Source organism: Choloepus didactylus, chromosome 7 (genome assembly GCF_015220235.1).
Source record: "Choloepus didactylus isolate mChoDid1 chromosome 7, mChoDid1.pri, whole genome shotgun sequence".
In the NCBI taxonomy this organism is placed as follows: Eukaryota; Metazoa; Chordata; class Mammalia; order Pilosa; family Megalonychidae; genus Choloepus; species Choloepus didactylus.
The window spans coordinates 66,363,026-66,382,659 of record NC_051313.1 but is presented as its reverse complement, the minus strand read 5'-3'; the positions used below and the strand labels follow the sequence as shown (position 1 = coordinate 66,382,659).

General features: G+C 42.8%; 1 pseudogene; it reads right to left on the bottom strand.

Annotated features, from left to right (window-relative positions):
* LOC119540593 overlaps nucleotides 1-17,299 on the bottom strand; it is a 97,510-nt pseudogene extending 80,211 nt beyond the window's left edge.
* Nucleotides 17,300-19,634: the final 2,335 nt, after the last annotated feature.

Genomic DNA, 19,634 nt, shown 5'->3' with positions numbered 1-19,634 from the left:
ACATTCCTCCCCGGGAGTCATATTCCACGTTGCCAGGGAGATTCACTTCCCTGGGTGTCTGATCCCACGTAGGGGGGAGGGCAGTGATTTCACCTTTCAAGTTGGCTTAGCCAGAGAGAGAGGGCCACATCTGAGCAACAAAGAGGCATTCAGGAGGAGACTCTTAGGCACAAATACAGGGAGGCCTAGCCTCTCCTTTGCAGCAACCGTCTTCCCAAGGGTAAAACTTATGGTAGAGGGCTCAACCCATCAAACCACCAGTCCCCTATGTCTGTGGTCATGTTAGCAACCATGGAGGTGGGGTAGGCGAATACCCCTGCATTCTCCACAGGCTCCTCAAGGGGGCACTACATCTTTTTTTTTTTTTTTCCTTGTTTGTCTTTTTTCTTTTTCTTTTTTTTTTTTTAACTTTCCCTTCTTTTTTAAATCAACTGTATGAAAAAAAAAGTTAAAAAGAAAACAAACATACAATAAAAGAACATTTCAAAGAGACCATAACAAGGGAGTAAGAAAAAGACAACTAACCTAAGATAACTGCTTAACTTCCAACATGTTCCTACTTTACCCCAAGAAAGTTTCATAATATAGCAACATTTCAGTGAACTTGTTCCTACTACATCCATCAGAAATTAACAGACTAGTTGTCTTTTAAATGCTTGTTCTTGCAGAGTACTTTGTCCCAGACTCTCAGCAAGCTCTGTTTTGGTATTCAGAAATGACTCTCAGGAAAGCATCTGTGTGTCTGATGGTTATTAGTTGAGCTACCTTTGCTTTCTTCAGAAATTGGGCATTTATAAACAATTTAAAAAAATATAACCATGATCCTAAGCAAATCACCTCCATATTATTTGTTAGCTTTGGAAATAATTTCATAGAAGTCAAATACTTAAAGCCTGGCTTTAGAAATGTTTACAACTCAAAAAAGGAAATGTATCGATTCCAAACTCTGATTATTAAATTACATGATTAATAGAGGTTTGTCAGGGAACATTGTAGTGTTAAGGGAAAGATCCCTGGAGTGGGGTTTCCAGCTGTCCCTAATTAGCAGTGTGACCTTGGACAGGTCATAACTTTGCAGGCCTAAGTTGCCTCATGGATACAATGAAGAATTATGTGACATATTCTCCAAGGTTCCCTTCACCTCTTTATTGAGTGGAATCACTTGGACAAGGTGTCGTCTTTGCTTCCTGTTCCTAAGCTTCCTAGCCTTAATGTATAGTGGAATTCTCTAAAAACCTTGCTAAAACTGTACTTTGTGAATTTAGCAGTTCTTCAAACATGCCATTCCTGTCATATCTGGGAGATGAAAGGCATCTGACTTCCACCTATTTTCTCAAATCCCTTAGCGGCTAAGTAGAAAACTTAAGAATCTAGCAGATTTTTCTTTCTCTTTCTTCACCTTGTTTTTTGGGTCCAAGAATGTTTTGGGGGCTTTTTACTTTCTAGCTGGAGAAAACACTATTTCCTAATACATGCTTGAGCTTGTTCAGAGCAACTGTATGGCAAGTGTTATTGCTTATCAGCCCTGCCTTGAAAGCAATAGCTTGTGTTTATTGATTACAGCTCTGCTGAAAAATGGCAGCTCTTTGGATTGATTGACACCCCACTGGATTTTTATCCTCATACATAAGTTTCAGCTTCCCCTGACCACCTTATTTTAAAATATCACTTCAGTAACTCTCTACATAACCATTCTAGTTTTTTCCCCTTGGTATAATACAGTCTGTAATTATCGTGTTTATATATTTGTGAATTTTCTTTCTACCCCACTAGAAATGTAAATTTGATAAAGGAGGGAATTTATATTCTTCATAGCTGTCTCTCCAGTGCCTAGCACAGTTCTTCTACTTAGAATATAGCAGATAAATATTTCTTGAGTGAATGAATAAATGATCACCTCTTTTAAAACCTGTATAAGGGTTTTTCTCTATTTCATGGCAGACACCTAGTTTCAGCTAACACTTTCATGGGTGTCAATTTTTTATCCAGGACTTAAAATTCTACCCAAACCAGTGAATGATTATTATAGGAACTTCTTAAACAGGCATTTGTTAATTGCTCTGCAACTAGATTCAAATATATTTATCTATACAAAAATAATGAGAAGCATATTGTGTTAGTAATATGTTCTCAGCTACAACTAACAGAATACATCACTAAGATGACTTAAACAATTGGGGTTTGGTTTCCTCACATAACAAAGAGCTAAGAGGTAGCTCATTCCAGGGCTGGCTCAATGAACAGTGATATCAGGATATTTGAATAAACTTTGGCTTTTTGGTCACAAAATTGTGACAGGAACTCCAAACCTCTTGTCCTTAAATCACAGCCTCAAGCAGGAAGGAAGGGGGAGAGCAGTGAGCCTTCCAGTCTTTGTTGATAAAGGAAACCTTTCCAGAAGACTTAACTTATTTCCTGTTGGCTACCATGGGGTCAAATGCTTATCTTTTAGGACCCACACTAGCAAGAGGCCATGAAATTTCCATGTCTGGTTTAATCCAATTCATCTGCTAGAATGTGACTGTCCACCTGTACATCAAGGAATGTCCACTCAAATCCTGAGTTAAATTAGCATTTGCTAATAAGGAAGAAGGGAGAATACCTTTGGGTTGGCAATTGATAATATCAGCTGTGTATATGCTTTGGATCTCTAGTCTCCCAATTTTATTCATCTGTACTTTTCCTATTCTTTCTTTATTAGTTAAAACAACTTTTAAAACATTTTTGGGGGGAACTAATAATAAAATGTTTGTGACTATTTAATGAAATTTAAAAGTCAATCAATTATCAAATGTCTATTGAGTACTTACTCTAGTTGAGACCTGCTTCCTATCTTTCCTGAGTGTGTGATTATAGTTCTCACTTAACTAGCAATTGTTCAAATAATTAATTAATAAGACATGTAAGGTGTTTATGCCACACAACCATATTTGGCAGGGAACTGTTTTTATGGTTTAGAATTTCTGCAAGGAGGCATGTCCTGATGAGGCAGAAAAGTTGTTTTGCTTCTGTGGTTTCTCCAGAATAGCACCCCTCTCTTAAAGAGGCAACAAATGACCATGGGGCTCATGGAGCTGGGTCAAATCATGTGGTTGTGACCCAAAGGGATGACAGGTCTTTCTCATCTTATGAACAAGCATAACACTTATGAGCTGGGCTCTTTGGGGGCAAAGTTACCCTAAGGGCCAGTTTTTTATGTGGCATATAGGCCATCAATGACACTATTTTGCCCTGCATATGACTGGCATGAATCATTGCCCAGAAATGTCTTACTACATGTAGAAGTTTTAGTGCTGTTTCTAGGAGTCACTACTGCTCATATTTTTTTCCTTTTCTTTTTCTTTTTATTAGAGAAGTTGTGTTTTCAGATCATTCATGCATAATATGTAGGATTCCCATACACCACCCCACCACCAACACCTTGCATTGGTGTGGAATATTTGTTACAGTTGATAGCACATTTTCATAATTGTACTATTAATTAAAGTTCATGGTTTAAATTAGGATTCCCTGTTTGTGTAGTGTAGTTCCATGGATTTTTTAAAAAAGTTTTATTTTGTTACTATATATACAATCTAACATTTCCCTTTTTATCACGTTCAAATATGTATTTCAGTGCTGTTAATTGCATTTACAATGTTGTGCTACTATCACACCACCATGTATTACCTAAAAATTTCCATCATTCCAAGTAGGAACCTTGCATATTTTAAGCCTTAGCTCCATTCCCTATCCTCACTCTTCCCCTGGTAACCTATATTCTAGATTCTAACTCTATGAATTTGCTTATTCTAATTGTTTCAAATCAGTGAGATCATGCACTGTTTGTACTTTTGTGTCTGGTTTATTTCACGCAACACGATGCCTTCAGGGTTCATCTATGTTGTTACATGTATCAGGACTTCATTTCTTTTTATGGCTGAATAGCATTTCATTGTATATATGTACCAAATTTTATTTACTCATTCATCAATTGATAGACAGTTGGGTTGCTTCCATCTTTTGACAATTGTGAATAATGCTGATATGAGCATCAGTGTACAAATATCTGCTTGGGTTACTGCTTTCAGTTCTTTTTGGTACATACCTAGTAGTGGGATTCCTAGGTCATATGGTACTTCTATACTTAGCTTTCTGAGAAACCACCAGACTGTCTTCTGCAGTGGCTGCACCATTCTACATTCCCACTAGCAATGAAAGAATGTTACTATTTCTTCACATCCTTTCCAAAACTTGTCATTTTCTGTATTTTTGAAATAGCAGCCATTCTAATGGGTATGAAATGGTATCTCCCCGTGATTTTGATTTGCTAATGTGCTAGTTTGGATGTATTATGTCCCTCAAAATGCCATTATCTTTGATGCAGTTTTGTGAGGGCAGGCATATCAGTGTTGATTAAGTTGGGATCTTTGAGTGTTTCCATGGAGATGTGACTCAATCAACTGGGCGAGACCTTTGATTGGATAATTTCCTTGGAGGTGTTACCCTACCCATTCAGGGTGGGTCTTTATTAAACCACTGGGGTCCTATAAAAAGAATTCACAAACAGAAAGTGCTCAGAGCAACTGAGAGTGACATTTTGGAGAGAAGCTGCAGCTGAAGACAGCTGGTGGAAGCTGACACTGACATTTTGGAGAATGCCACTGTGAAACACAACCTGGGGGCAAGCAGACACCAACCATGTGCCTTCCCAGCTAACAGAGGTTTTTGGACGCCATTGGCCACCCTTTAATGAAAGTACCCTATTGTTGATGCCTTACCTTGGACACTTTGTGGCCTTAAGACTGTAACTGTGTAACTAAATAACCCCCCTTTATAAAAGCCAATCCATTTCTGGTATTTTGCATAATGGCAGCATTAGCAAACCAGAACAGCTAATAATGTCAAATACCTTTTCATGTGCTTTCTGGCCATTTTTATGTGTTCTTTGGAGAGATGTCTATTCAAGTCTCTTGCAGTTTTTAAATTGGGTTGTTTGTCTTTTTGTTGTTAGGCAGAAGGATTTCTTTATATGTTCTGGATAAAAACCTTTATTGGATATGTGGTTTCCAAATATTTTCTCTCATTATGTGGATTGTCATTTTACTTTCATAATAAAATCCTTTGAGGAACAAAAGCTTTTAATTTTGATGAGGCTGAATTTACCTATTTTTTCTTTTGTTGCTTGTGCTTTGGGTATAAAGTCTAAGAAACCATTGCCCACCACAAGTTCCGAAGATGCTTTCCTACATTTTCTTCTAGGAGTTTGATAGTTCTAGCCCTTATATTAAGGTCTTTGATCCATTTTGAGTTGATTTTATATATGTTTTGAGGTAGGGTCCTTCTTTTTTTTTGCAAATGGAGAGCGAGTTTGCCCCACACCATTTGTGGAAGAGACTGTTCTTTCCCAGTTGAGTGATTTTTGCCACTTTGTCAAAAATCAGCTGGCCAATATATGTGAGGACTGATTTCTGAACTCTCAAGTTAAGTCTATTAGTCTATATATCTGTCCTTGTGCTGTTTTGATAACTATGGCTTTGTTATAAGTTTTGTAAAATTGGGAAGTGTGATTCCTCCAACTTCATTTTTCTTTTGCAAGGTAACTTGGGCTATTTGGGGTCTCTTGCCCTCCCATATAAATTTGACGATTGGCTTTACCATTTCTGTAAAGAAGGTTGTTGGAATTTTGATTGGGATTGCATTGAATCTATAAGTTGCTTTGGGTAGTATTAGCAATATTTAGTTTTCCAATCCATGAACATGGAATATCCTTCCATGTCTTTAGGTCTTCTTTGATTTCTTTTAGCAAGGTTTTGTAGTCTTCTGTGTATAAGTCCTTTACATTGTTGGCTAGATTTATTCCTAAATATTTGAAAGTTTTACTTGCTATTGAGAATGTAATTATTTTCTTGCTTTCTTCTTCCAATTGTTTGTTGCTTGATATAGAAACACTACTGATTTTGGGTGTTGATCTTGTTGCCCCACCAATTTGATGAATTCATTTATTAGGTTTAGGAACTTTCTTATAGATTTTTCAGGATTTTCTGTATATAGGAGCATACAACCTGCAAATAGGGAAAGTTTTACTTCTTCCTTTCCAATTTGGATGACTTTTATTTCTTTTTCTTACTTTCTTTCAATTTGTCCTTTCTCCATCTCCTATGGTCCAGACTGGCAATGGTTCCATTTATACAGACCTCACCAAAATTTGTTGGTTTGGCATGCAGCATACAGGGGTCAAAACCATCAGATAATAGGGCTTTCCACAAATCCTTCCTGGATAACTCCATCTCCAATCCTGGCTTCTACTGAAATGGCTGCTTGGTTTCAGTTTTCATTAAATCCTCACTTGGTGCACTATCCTCTGGGGTCTCACTTTCTGGAAGCCCAGAATTTTCCAGACCATCAATTTCTAATTTCTTTGTACCCAAGAGTTCAATTCTCAGCTTTTCTCTTTTCTCACATTTTACTGTAAGCTGCAAGGAGAAGCCAGGCTGCCTTTTCCACATTTAGTCTGGAGATCTCTTCAGCTAAGTATCCCAGCTTGCCACCTTCAAATTCAGGACTCAATTTTGCCAAATTCTCCACCACTTTAAAACAAGGATCACCTTTCTTTCAGTTGGCAATGACACTTTCATCATTCCTGTCTAAGACCTCATTGGAAGTATCCTTCAAGTCCATTGTTTCAACCCACCCAAACAGGGGCAATGGCAGTGCAGATTTAAAGACACTGCAATTCCTCAGGGCTTCAGGGAAAAGTTAGCCAAAGTGCTTCATTGACTGGACAGGCCAGGAAATCTCAGCTTTGTGGAGTCATCAGAGAAGATCTTGGCACCCTTTCTAATCCCCTCCCCAGGCCACCTGGGGACCTGGTCCTAGTTTGGTTACAAAAGACAGAAAAGTCCTCTCCATTGTGCCCGCCTCCCAGAATTTGCCCTAGAGCCAAAAGCAGCTTGAGACAACAAAAGGATTTTCAAAAACTATAGAGGCAGACAGTCTGGGACAAAGGACTGCTGGCTTGAAACACCTGGAAAGCAGATGGGAAAACCAAATTCCCAAAAGAGGGAACCACCAAAACCATACTCAAGGTCACCTTTGTTCAGTTTGCTTACATTGCTGTGCTACTCTCTCCTAAAATTGTGTTCCAAACCTCTCACTCCTGTCTTTTCCTTTCTGTCTGAAGTGCTCTCTTTAGTGTTTCCTGTAGAGCAGATGTCTTGTTCCCAAACTCTGTCATTGTCTGTTTGTCAGAGAATATTTTAAGCTCTCCCTCATATTTGAAGGACAGTTTTGCCAAACATAGGATTCTTGGTTCATGGTTTTTCTCTTTCAGTATCTTAAATATATCACCCCACTTCCTTCTGGCCTCTATGGTTCCTATTGAGAAATCTGCACATAGTCTTATCAAGCTCCCTTTGTATGTGATGGATCACTTTTCTCTTGCTTGCTTTCAGGATTCTCTCTTTGTCTTTGACATTTGATAATCTAACTATTAAGTGTCTTGACATAGGCCTATTCAGATCTATTCTGTTTGGTGTATACTGCACATCTTGGATTTGTAATTTTATGTCTTTCTTAAGAGATGGGAAATTTCCATTTATTATTTCCTCTATTATTGCTTCTTCCCCTTTCCCCTTCTCTTCTCCTTCTGGGATACCCATGACACATATATTTCTGCATTTCATGTTGTCATTCAATTCCCTGAAACATTGCTCATATCTTTTCCATTCTTTTCTCTATTTGTTCTTTTGTGTGACACTTTCAGGTGCCTTGTTCTCCAGTTCCTGAGTGTTTTCTTCTGCCTCTTGTGATCTGCTGTTGTATGTCTCCATTGTGTCCTTCATCTCATGTGTTGTGCCTTTCATTTCCATAGATTCTGTCAGTTGTTTTTTCAAACTTCTGATTTCTACCTTGTGTACGGCCAGTGTTTTCATTATTTTCTTCATCTCTTTTGCCATATCTTCCCTAAATTTTCTGAATTGATCCAGCATTAGTTGTTTCAATTCCTGTATCTCAGCTGAAGTGTAAGTTTGTTCCTTTGACTGGGCCATAACTTCACCCCTCCTAGTGTAGATTGTAGTTTTCTGTTGTCTAGGCATCTGGCCTCCTTGATTACCCCAATCAAGTTTCCCTAGACCAGAAAAGTCTCAGGTCTTCAAAGGAGGAAATAGTTTCAGGTCTCCCTGTGGGTGTGTCTTAAAATATTGATACACCCTCTGAGGCCTCAAGTCACTGTGCTTTTCTGCCCAGAAGGTGGTGCCTATCAGCCTGTCACTCCAGACTAGTGTAAGGAGGTGTGGGCCATGGCGTTTTCCCCCAGGCTTTGGGGTCTTGTTCTGAATGGAAGGAGGGTAGTAGAGCTTGGCACCACCTCTTTCATCTTAGTGAAGATATACCCCCTGGGGAGAGATCATTTACATTTGAATAGTCTCTGACTCTGCTGTCTCCACCCTTGTCTGGGTCTGAGTGCTGGGAATTGAAAATGGCTGACGCTTTCTCCACTGAGCCAAAAAAGGGACAGAAATCCCCCCTTCAGGGTCAGTCTGCAGCCCCCCTCAGTTTCACCCATCAGCCAGAGACAGCACCTGGTCCTCTGGGCTTTCCCTCCTCCCAGAGAGGTCCTCCAGCTCTCCAAGGTCAGTCATCACCAAAAGCCTCTGTCTGCTTGCTGGGGATTTGTAGCTTTTGTTGAGCAGTCCATGTTTGCTAATTAAAACCCCAGTTGGAGCCCAGCTGAGCTATATTCACTTGCTTGGAGAGTGCTGCCCTTTAGCACAGTGAGGCTTTGCAGTTTGGGAGAGTGCTACTCTCTAGTACTGTGAGGCTTTGCAGTTTGGGCTGTGGGGGAAGGGGACTCCCGGCTTGGATCTGCAGTTTTTACTTACAGGTTTTATGCTGTGATCTTAGGCATTCCTCCCAATTCAGGTTGGTGTATGATGAGTGGACAGTCACGTTTGTCCACTGCAGTTATTCCAGATTATTTACAATTTGTTCCTGGCTGTTTATTAGTTGTTCCAGGGGGACTGACTAGCTTCCACTCCTCTCTGTGCCACCGTCTTTTTCCATCTACCTCTGTTTATTTTTTAAACAGTTATATTCACACAATGCATGTTCCATCCTTAGTGAACAATCAATAGTTCCTGGTATAATTAATAGCTATGCATTCACCACCACAATCTATAAGAGGACATTTCCATTTCTTCCACAAAGAAAGAGGAAGAGGAGAAAAAAAAGAAGAAAAAGAAAAGAAAAGAACACAAAATAAAACAAAAAGTAATAATAAAAAGTCAGACAATACCACCACCAAGAATTCCATACCCCTCCCTTATGTCTTATAGACATTTAGTTTTGGTATTTTGCCTTTGTTACAATTATTGGAAGCATATTACAATGTTACTGTTAACTATAGTCTCTAGTTTGCTTTGATTGTATTTTTCCCCAATACCATCCCATTTTCAACACCTTGCAGAGTTGGCATTCATTTGTTTTCCTTCATGTGGAAACATTATTTTATTTGTACATTTAATCATCATCATTGACCACTCTAGGTTTCACTAAGTTATACAGTCCCAGTCTTTATCTTCTTTCTTTTCTTCTGGTCTCATACATGCCCCTAGTCATCTTCTTTGAACCATACTCACAGTCATCTTGTCCAGTGTTCTTACAGTATTGTGCTATCACATAAATGAAGAGACAGACATTATAATGTCTCACTAATATAGACTAACTATAATGTGCAAACTCTGAGAATTGAATCTGAGAGCATAGGTTATCAGGGGAAGCCTTATTGTAATGGTTCCTAGATTGTAAGCTCTTACATCAATTACCTCTACTCCTGAGTTGTAATGGTTATTTCTAGGTTCCGAGATGCTGAGCTCTTGTGTGTAACCTGGTCAGTTCCCAGAACTTCAGGCATCTCTGTGACACCTGAGATTCAGCTAGAGTTCAGTGGCTATGAATATCATAATTACCCCATACAGCAAATGTTAAAGAAGCTGAAAAAGAGATAAGACTTCAATTAGAGATATGGAAAAAATGGCCTTGCTAGGACTAGCATAAATCAGAATAAAGGGTAAGGATGATAATGGCTGTATTGTAAAACTTCAACTTCTGTGTGAGACAAAAGGTAGAGATGTTTATTTGGTGGAAAATTTTTATTTTCTCTAGCATGCTATATAATTTAACTTGTATGGTCAGTTTGTTCAAACAGCATAATTGCATGGAGCTTTGAATATAGAGTGAGATCTGATTTGCTTGTACAGGTTGGTGTGAGGCCCTGATATATCCCAGAATAATTGGGCAGAGGATAAAGAAATATTTGAGAAGCCCCATTGAGGGACTGGGGAAAAATGTGGAAACACTAAATTTACCCACCTGAATAATATGCCTACCTTATATTCTCACAAACATTGGGGACTACCAATTTAGTAGGCTGAGCCCTTGATCTTGGGGCTTGTCCTTATGAAGCCTGTTACTGCAAAGGAGAGGCTGAGCCTACTTTATAATTGTGTGTAAGAGGCACCAACAGAAAACTCTTTTTTGCTTAGATGTGGCATCTCTCTCTGAGCCAGTTTGGCAGGTGGACTTGCTGCCCTCCTCCCCACATGGGACATTGTCCCGGCCCGCGGGACGATCAACGGAAGCTCCAAGTCCTGTGAAGGAAGAATGGTATGGGACAAGAGACACGAAGAATGACAGCAAGACAGGTTTCTGATCAAGCTGCAAAATTTTATTGAGGAGGCTGAGCATATATACTCTAGGGTAGGATGGGAGTGGCTCGTAAGGACGGGTGGCGATCTAGGATTGGCTGCTGCTGTTGCTAGGGTGGAAGGCAGATGTAGGGGGATTGGCGGTTGCTGTTGCTGGGGTGGAAGGCAGATGTAGGGTTAGTGCTTTTGGCGCGAACCGCTTCCGTAAAGAAGGCGGAGGGCAACCCAAGCTGTTGTTGCATCAGCCCTGGTGGCCATGTTTCCAGCATTGCTGAAAAGTAGACTTCATGCATGCTACCTTAATCGCCCACAACATCTCCTCCCTTTGTTTTTCAAAAGGATGGAGGAAGAATGCTGATTGAGCATTCTTTTGGCATTAACCTGCTGGGGGAAGTAGAGGCCTCATTCCCCAAGTTGTTTGTGGCTCTGTTTTTCTGGGAAGGGGGATTTGTGCAGAGCGAACCCCTATGCAAATGAGGCATACTTCTCAAGGAGCTCGAAAATGGCCTTTAATTGTTTTGGCCCTCCTTTGCAGTGCTTTGCCTTGCACCCAGCGGTACCAATCAAGGCACATGCTTGAAGCATATTTTCGAGTTATATGCTGCTCCCGTAGGAGGGGGCCTTTCACCCGTAAGGGCGGGTAGCAGTTAGTTAGTCTGGATTTATACCTTGGTCAGTGAGGTGAAGCCGGTGATAGTGCACTTGAATAGGCTTGCCTAGGGCAGAATCAATTTGGTCCTTTACTAGCTGTATTATTATTTTTATGGCCCAAGGAGCAAAGGATATTATAAGGAGTATGGTTATTAAGGGGCCTAGTATAGGGAGGAGGTAAGGAAGGATTCCGTCGAACCCCCAGGAGGTACCTCCTTGGGTTTCCCGTTCATGTTTGCGGTTTGCAATTCCTTCCCTAAGTTTGGTCATGGAATCTCTAACTAAACCAGAATGGTCAGCGTAAAAGCAACATTCCTCACCTAGTGCAGCACAAAGCCCTCCTTGCTTAAGGAAAAGTAGATCTAAGCCTCTCCTGTTTTGGAGAACAACCTCCGATAAAGATGTAAGGGATTTCTCAAGATGGGTGATGGAGGTTTCAATGCGGGCCAAATCTTCGTCTATAGCAGCTCTTAGGTGGGAGAAGCCTTGGCGTTGGAGGATGATAGAGGCGGTTCCGGTGCCTAGGCCAGCAATACCTAAAAGAGAGGCAATAGTGACAGCCATGACAAGTTCTCTTTTGTTTCTTAGTATGGTTGGAGGCTGCGCGTCCCAGTGTTGATAAAGGTCTTTTTCTTCATGGAAGAGGACATGGGGTAGCACAGCCACTAAGAGGCACATTTCCTTTGTTTCAGTGAGGGCTCTTGCTGATACGCAAGGAGTAAGCCCCGTGGAAGAGCACAGCCATTTTGCCCCTGTTGGGGGAATATAGAATTTACCTTGCGATGGAAAGGACGACTGTGCACAGACCTTTTTTAAGGAGGGGGAAATGTTACCAATACAATGCCCAGAGTGAATAACGGATTGCATGGTGAGGCCGATTTTTGTTGTATTCCAAGGACATTGTGGAGGATTGTCTTCGTTAGAAATATTAAATGAGGTATTGAGGGCTACAGCGTCATAAAAAGGGGGGTTGACAGAGAAACATAGCCAACAACTGCGAGTAAGGTCAGGCTGGGAGGAGTTTAGGGAGAGAAAGGTGGCTTGGAGCATTGACCAAAGTGAGTTATAGATTGGCTTAAGCTCTATGGAAGAGCTTGAGGGTGACAATGTTGGGTTAGTAGTAGAGGGAGAATTAGCTGAGATGGTAGTAGAGTAATAATTGGCAGGTCTGCGAGGAGGGGTAGTTGGGGGCAGGGGAGCGAGCACTACATTTGGCCCAATGGCGAATGGTTTTTTTATCATGATAAGACTCCCTGGGTCGACTCCTTCCAAATAGACTCTGAAGCCCCAGGTTCGACCGATTAGCCAAGAGGGATCAGTAGGGAGCTGTACGGTGAGATTTAGTTTTTGACAATTATATTTATCGTAATAAGGACTGATGGAATGGTCACGGGGCTTGCAGCCAAAAGGGGCCCATTTTAAAGTTAGGTAATGATCAGGGGTGTAAGGCTTCCAAGTAGTGGCTGATGTTTCACACCCCCAGTATGCACAGTAGTATTGGTTGGGAGCATTGCAGTACTGTTTCCCGGGGTTTGAGGATGGGCACATGTAATATTGGGCCTGGTTAAGGCAAGGTGTGCCCTCCGGGAACAGGATTAGGTCACAGGCGTAAACAACGAAGGAAGGGCGTCCTGCAGTAATGTGGGTTTGCACAATCTTGGAATCTTCCCATAGTGCTAAGGTCCATTTCCAAGGCTGGTGGGGATTGGGACTGTGGATAGCGGTACCTGGGTCATTAAGCACACTCTGCAGGAGAAAATGTAAGGTGGCAACCTTAAATGGCAGTAGGCTTAACAAGGCCATACTAATAGGGGCTATAGGTTTCTTCTGTTAAGGAAAGCAAGCTAGCAGAGTGATGCACCCTACAACGCACATGTACGTTATAGCAAGCAGGATTTTTTCTAATGGGCTCCAATGTTCTGGGGCAACAGCTGCCAATCCGGCTGCAAACAGCAAGGCCAGAGAGCCAATTAGTAAGAGCCAATAGTTCATGTGGCCTTAGCGATGGAGCAAACCTGTAAGTTGGGCTTCTTCTGGTTGCCGGATGTACGTAGGTTGGGCGTGTTCTGGGCAGGCTACAGCAAAGTTGGCGACGTGCTGGAAGAGAGAAAGAAAAATTTTTTCTCAGGGTGGGGTTTGTTCCCTGGAAAGGTTATTGTCAAAGGAAAGGGGGGATTTTGGGGCTTGTTTTGACAGTGGAGGATTAACATGTCTAATTAGTCTTTCTGGAAGCCAGTGAGGACCCTCTTTTTGTTGGTCATATATGCAAGCAGAACCTCGTCCCCAGATGATAACGGGGTCGGGCCCGTTCCATTTTTATGTTGAGGGGTCGCGCCACATAACAGTGGCTTGCTGCGTTCGTGTTTTGGGATGCCAGTGTCTATCAGCTGCAGAGTGCCCTTCATTATCCAGAGTTAGGAAATTAAGAACAAAAAGAGCATGATGTAAAAGATCTCGAGGGTGTTGTTTTGTGAGATTGAGAGTGCTATCAGCTAGACGGCACAGGGCATTTTTTAGGGTGCGATGTGCTCGTTCTACTACTCCTTGCCCCAGGGGGTTATATGGTATTCCTGTAGTATGCTTGATTTGTAATTGTTGACAGAAGGTTTGAAAATTTTTGCCAGTGTATCCAGGTCCATTGTCTGTTTTAATGAGCTTAGGCTGGCCTAAGATGGTGAAACAATGTAGTAAATGAGAGATAACATGTTTTGAAGCTTCTCCTGATTGTAGGCTAGCTTGAATGAATCCACTATATGTGTCAACACAAACATGAATATATTTGAGTTGCCCAAAACTGGCAAAGTGGGTGACATCCATTTGCCAGATTTCATTTGGGATGAGTCCTTTCGGGTTGACTCCCAAGTGAGGGACTGGCAATTGGGTTACACAATTTTTGCAGGTTTTAACAATTTCCCTTGCTTGTTCTCTTGTAATATTGAATTTTAGGTGGAGAGTGTTTGCATTTAGGTGGTGTTGAGCATGGGCTTGGGAAGCTAAGGTTAGAGAATCGCAGAGATTGGGGCATATTAACTGAGTGGCAGCGTCTGCTAGCGCATTGCCTTTTGCAAGAGGACCCGGTAGATTTTGATGGGCACGGAGGTGCCCCACGAAGAAGGGGTGCTGTTGTTTGAGAATTAGTTTTTGTAGCTGTGAGAATAAGGGGACTGCATTGGAGGATGGTTTGATAAATGGAGTTGTTTCTAATAGTGGTATAGACTGGGCTATGTATGCGCTATCAGTGTATAAATTAAAAGGTTGGTTTTGAAGGTGGGAAAAAACCTGCAGGACTGCATAGAGCTCGACAAGTTGAGCTGAAGTATAGGGAGAGCGCACGGAAAATGCTCGACCCTGGATGACGTATGCTGCGGTCCCATTTGCTGAACCATCAGTAAAGACTAAGGTAGCAGAGTCTATGGGTTTTGCTTTAGTGACCTTTGGGAAGGTGAATTGATGGATTTTGGTGAACTGAATTAATGGATCTCCGGGGTAATGGCTATCAATATTGCCTGGAAACGAAGAGCATGCGATAGCCCACTCGTCGTCGGTTTGGGAGAGCCAATGGATTTGATCTTGAGTGTACGGGACGATAAGGGAATCGGGGTCTTTTCCAAACAATTGGAGACTAGTTTGTCGGCCTTTAATTATGAGGGCAGCTATAAGAGAAATGTATGGCGAGAGCACTTTTGATGGAGTAGCGGGGAGGTGAACCCAGAGCAATGGGTGGCCTCGCCCATTTGGCTGTTTTAAATTGGATTGCCAGAAAACCCCTGTAGGTGTGTGAGTTGTAGCAAGAATTATAAAGATTAAAGGTTGGTGGTAATTTATTTGATAGCAAGTTTGACTTTGGATAGCTTGATTTATGATGGTAAGCGCTTGCATTGCCTCTGGAGTTACGCTTCGGGGAGAGGAGGGGTTTGCGTCTCCCTTTAAGATATTATTGAGCGGCAGAAGAGTTTCAGTGGACAGTTTTAGGTAGGGGAGAAGCCATTGAATGTCCCCTAAAAGTTTTTGGAAGTCATTTAGCGTTAATAGATGGGAGGTTCGCAGTTGAATGCGGGGTGTTAAAACTTGCTGGTGCCAAAGCTCGAACCCCAGATAGGAAAGGGGTCTGAAGTTTGCACCTTGTCAGGAGCTATTTGAAGACCTCTTGCTGTTAAATTTTTTAGAAGGTCTTGAAAACAAGAGTGTAAGTTGGACATGTTTGGACCTGCTAATAGGATATCATCCATGTAATGAAGGATATAGATTTGTGGCCATAGGTGCCTGATGGGGTTAACAGCGTCTGCAACAAACTTTTAGCATAAAGTTGGACTATTGGCCATACCTTGTGGCAGGACCTTCCATTGAAATCGGGGCATAGGGCCTTGAAAGTTGATTTGAGGAACACTAAAGGCGAAATGTTGCCTGTCTTCTGGGTGAAGCGGTATGGAAAAAAAACAATCCTTTAAATCTATAACTATTTTGTGAAAACCAATAGGGATAGCAACTCGTGAAGGGAGACCAGGTTGTAGCACCCCCATGGGCACCATTGCTTTGTTCACAGCTTGTAAATCCTGTAACAGTCTCCATTTGCCTGACCTTTTCTTTATGACAAAAATGGGAGTGTTCCAAGGGGACTGAGTAGGCTCAATATGTCTGGCGTTAAGTTGTTCCTGTACTAACTCTATCGCCGCTAGGGTTTTTTCCTGAGTCAGGGGCCATTGATCAACCCATACTGGTTCTATGGATTTCCAGGAGATTTTTTCAGCATGGGGTACAGGGATGTCAACGGCCATCAGGCTAAATTTTGGTTGAGCCCGAGTCCTGTTCTAGCTGTATTAGGTGTTATAGAGATGGGCTGTCTTATTCCTTGATTAGCTTTGCCTAGGCCTTTGCCAGGGAGAAAGTTCATTTTGAGCATTTGAGCAGTAACTGTATCACTAGGGCTGCACATAAAAACTTTCATTTGAGTTAGGATATCTCTACCCCAGAGATTAATGGGGAGATGGGGGATAATATATGGTATAACTGTACCAGTGTTCCCTTCCTCATCCTCCCATTTTAGGGCTTGTGAACTTTGTAGAGGATTTGTGGCTTCGCCTATTCCTTGTAAGTGGGTGGCAGCGGCCGTGAGGGGCCAGGATTTTGGCCAGTGGTTTGAGGATATAACTGTGGAATCGGCCCCTGTGTCTAAGATTCCTTCAAATAGCTTGCCATTAAGTCTTAGTTTTAAGGTGGGCCGATTATGGGATATTGGTTGTGCCCAAAAAATGTCGGAGGATCCAGGGCCCTCTGTGGGGCGCTGGAGTTTTTTGAAGTTGGAGTTGACATGCTGAATGGGGAGTATTATAAGTTGTGCTATTCGAGTGCCAGAGGGAATAGGGATAATATTGTTCACTGAAGACGGCCTCCTCCTGTTCTGCCTGATAAAGCTTGACTGTGATGTTCCTCTGGAAACCCACATCATTGGCATCATAGAACACTCCAAGACTGGTAATAACGATAGGATAGAGAACTTGGAAGCTCACACTGACAACTTGGTCCTCAGAGAGCCCTGATGAAGCGTCTTCAGAAAGACTGAATGCCTCGATTTCCTGATTCAAAACTGGATTTGTGATGTTGAGTAGTTTGCAGGAATAAGGGTCTTCCTTATCTTCCACAGGCACTTCACAGCCATGAGCACCTATTATGAACTTCAGAAGCACACGTTGATTTAATGCTGGATGTTGTATCAAACGCTTTAACCAGGTGCTTCTTATCACATTTCGAAGTTCATGGTTATTGCGAGCTGATAACACACCAACTACCAAATCATAGTGATGAGATTTCCACTGAGGAAATAAGGCCAATTGATCTGCCGGGCCGGCCCCGGAGACGCGGGCGGGCGGCGGGGAGCGCAGCCGCAGCCAGAGGTGCAGCGCGGCCACGAGCACACACGGGCACAGCAGCACCAGCCAGTTTCACATTGGCCGCCAGCGCCAGCTCCACCTCGCTCTCCCACCGTGCACCGGGCTCTCCCGCGTCCCGACGGAGAGGGAGGGGTCTTGGAAGTGAGAAGGAGGACGCCCGAAGACTGAGGGGTGGCGGCCTAAGTCCGCGCTATCACCGTGGCGACGCCTGCTTCGCAGACGGTGTGATGAAGGGTCCGCAGGCTCCCAGCCGGGCGCTTCAGGTTTCTCACCGCCGGCAGTAGCGCCATAATCATTCACTGCCTTTTTTAATTTTTCTAAATATTTTAAACTGAGTTTTTTATATTTAGCTGTTGAGGTAGTACTAGCTTCCTCTAGCTCTTCTTCATCAGAACTGGGGGGGCTTGATTGTTCCTCTTCCTCGCTTTCACTACTAGAAGCGCCATTTTGGGAGCTAGCGGCGCCATTTTGGGAGCTAGCGGCACCATTTTGGGTGTCAGCAGAAGGGTTTTGGGTCTGACTACGTGTAACTGGAAAGGCGTAGGTGTGATGAGTGCAATGGGGACGTGGTGAGTGGGCATTTTTCGGGAGTGCAAGGGCAGCAATGCTTTGAGTTGCCGACCGGAGGCCGGCGAGCAAATTGGTGGCTGGGGGCCGCTCTTGATTAAAGGTTTCTTTAAAATTATCGGCGTGTAGCCGGAGATTTTCTGTGGCCTCTTCTAAAGCGTGGAACTGAGGCAGAGACGTGACTGGATAAAAACGAGGGCATGGATTGGGAAAATCAGGATTATAAGGGGGTGGCTGAAACGGGGGAAGGGAATTGGTTTTAAAAGAGGAAGAGATTTTAGCCTCTGGTTTAGCCTCTGGGTTTTCCAAAAGGGGAGAGATTTTAGCCTCTGGTTTGGCTTCGGGCTGATCGGGCGATAGACTGGCCTGACTGGTTGGGGTATTTGGCCTACTTTTGTTGGGGTCTTTGTTTAGGGGGTTTTCAGGCATATTAATAATTACTGAGCTGCATGCTGAAGCGGGACGAGAGTGTTCCCTTAAAGCTTCCTCTCCTCTTTTGCAGAGTGTTTGAATGTCTGGGGCGGAAGAATGGACTCTTAGGATTTCATAAATTAGGTTCCAATAAGAAAAGGCAGTAACTGGGACCTTTTCAGGACCAAAGGTTCTGAAGTAGTCTTTTAAAAAGACAATCTCCGACTCTTAGCCAACATTGTTGGTCTATAGTGCCTTCTTGAGGGAACCAAGGGCAGGTTTTTAGCAGAAAATCAAAGAAGCGCGTGAGATCTTTTTTCTTAACTCTAGTTCCCCGTGTCTTGAGTGATTGTTTGACCTGACTAACATATAATTCATGTTGGGAAGTTGCTTGTCCCATGGTGGGGACGGGGGGCCTACCTTTTTCTTCTCCTTTTTGCTGGCACTGGTTGACTGCTGAACGGATCTGTCTCACGAGCGAGTTTCTTCATGGCGATCCCGGGTGCGGTGAGTATGAGAGCTCTCTTCTTAAGCGCGGCGTTCTATCCTTCACAAGGCTCGAGCCCCACGTTGGGCGCCAGTTGTCCCGGCCCGCGGGACGATCAACGGAAGCTCCAAGTCCTGTGAAGGAAGAATGGTATGGGACAAGAGACATGAAGAATGACAGCAAGACAGGCTTCTGATCAAGCTGCAAAATTTTATTGAGGAGGCTGAGCATATATACTCTAGGGTAGGATGGGAGTGGCTAGTAAGGACGGGTGGCGATCTAGGATTGGCTGCTGCTGTTGCTAGGGTGGAAGGCAGATGTAGGGGGATTGGCGGTTGCTGTTGCTGGGGTGGAAGGCAGATGTAGGGTTAGTGCTTTTGGTGCGAACCGCTTCGTAAAGAAGGTGGAGGGCAACCCAAGCTGTTGTTGCATCAGCCCTGGCGGCCATGTTTCCGGCATTGCTGAAAAGTAGACTTCATGCATGCTACCTTAATCGCCCACAACAGGACATGACTCCCAATCTCCCTGGCAACATGGCACATGACTCTTGGGGATGGGTCTGGACCCAGCATCGTGGGATTGGGGAAGTCTTGACCAAAAGGGGAAAGAGAAGTGAAACAATATAAAGTTTCAGGGGCTGAGAGATTTCAAATGGGGTTGAGAGGTCATTCTGGAGGTTATTCTTATGCATTACATAGATATCCATCTTCAATTTTTACTGTATTAGAATAGCTAGAAGGAAATACTTGAAACTTTTTGACTGCAACCCAGTAACCTTGTTTCTTGAGCAAGTGTATAAGTATATAGCTTACATGGTGTGACTGTGTGATTGTAGAAAACCTTGTGACTCACACTCCCTTTATTCAGTATATGTACAGATGAGTAGAAAAATGGGTAGAAAAAGGTAAATGTATAATGGATGGGGGTTGGGGGTATGGGTAG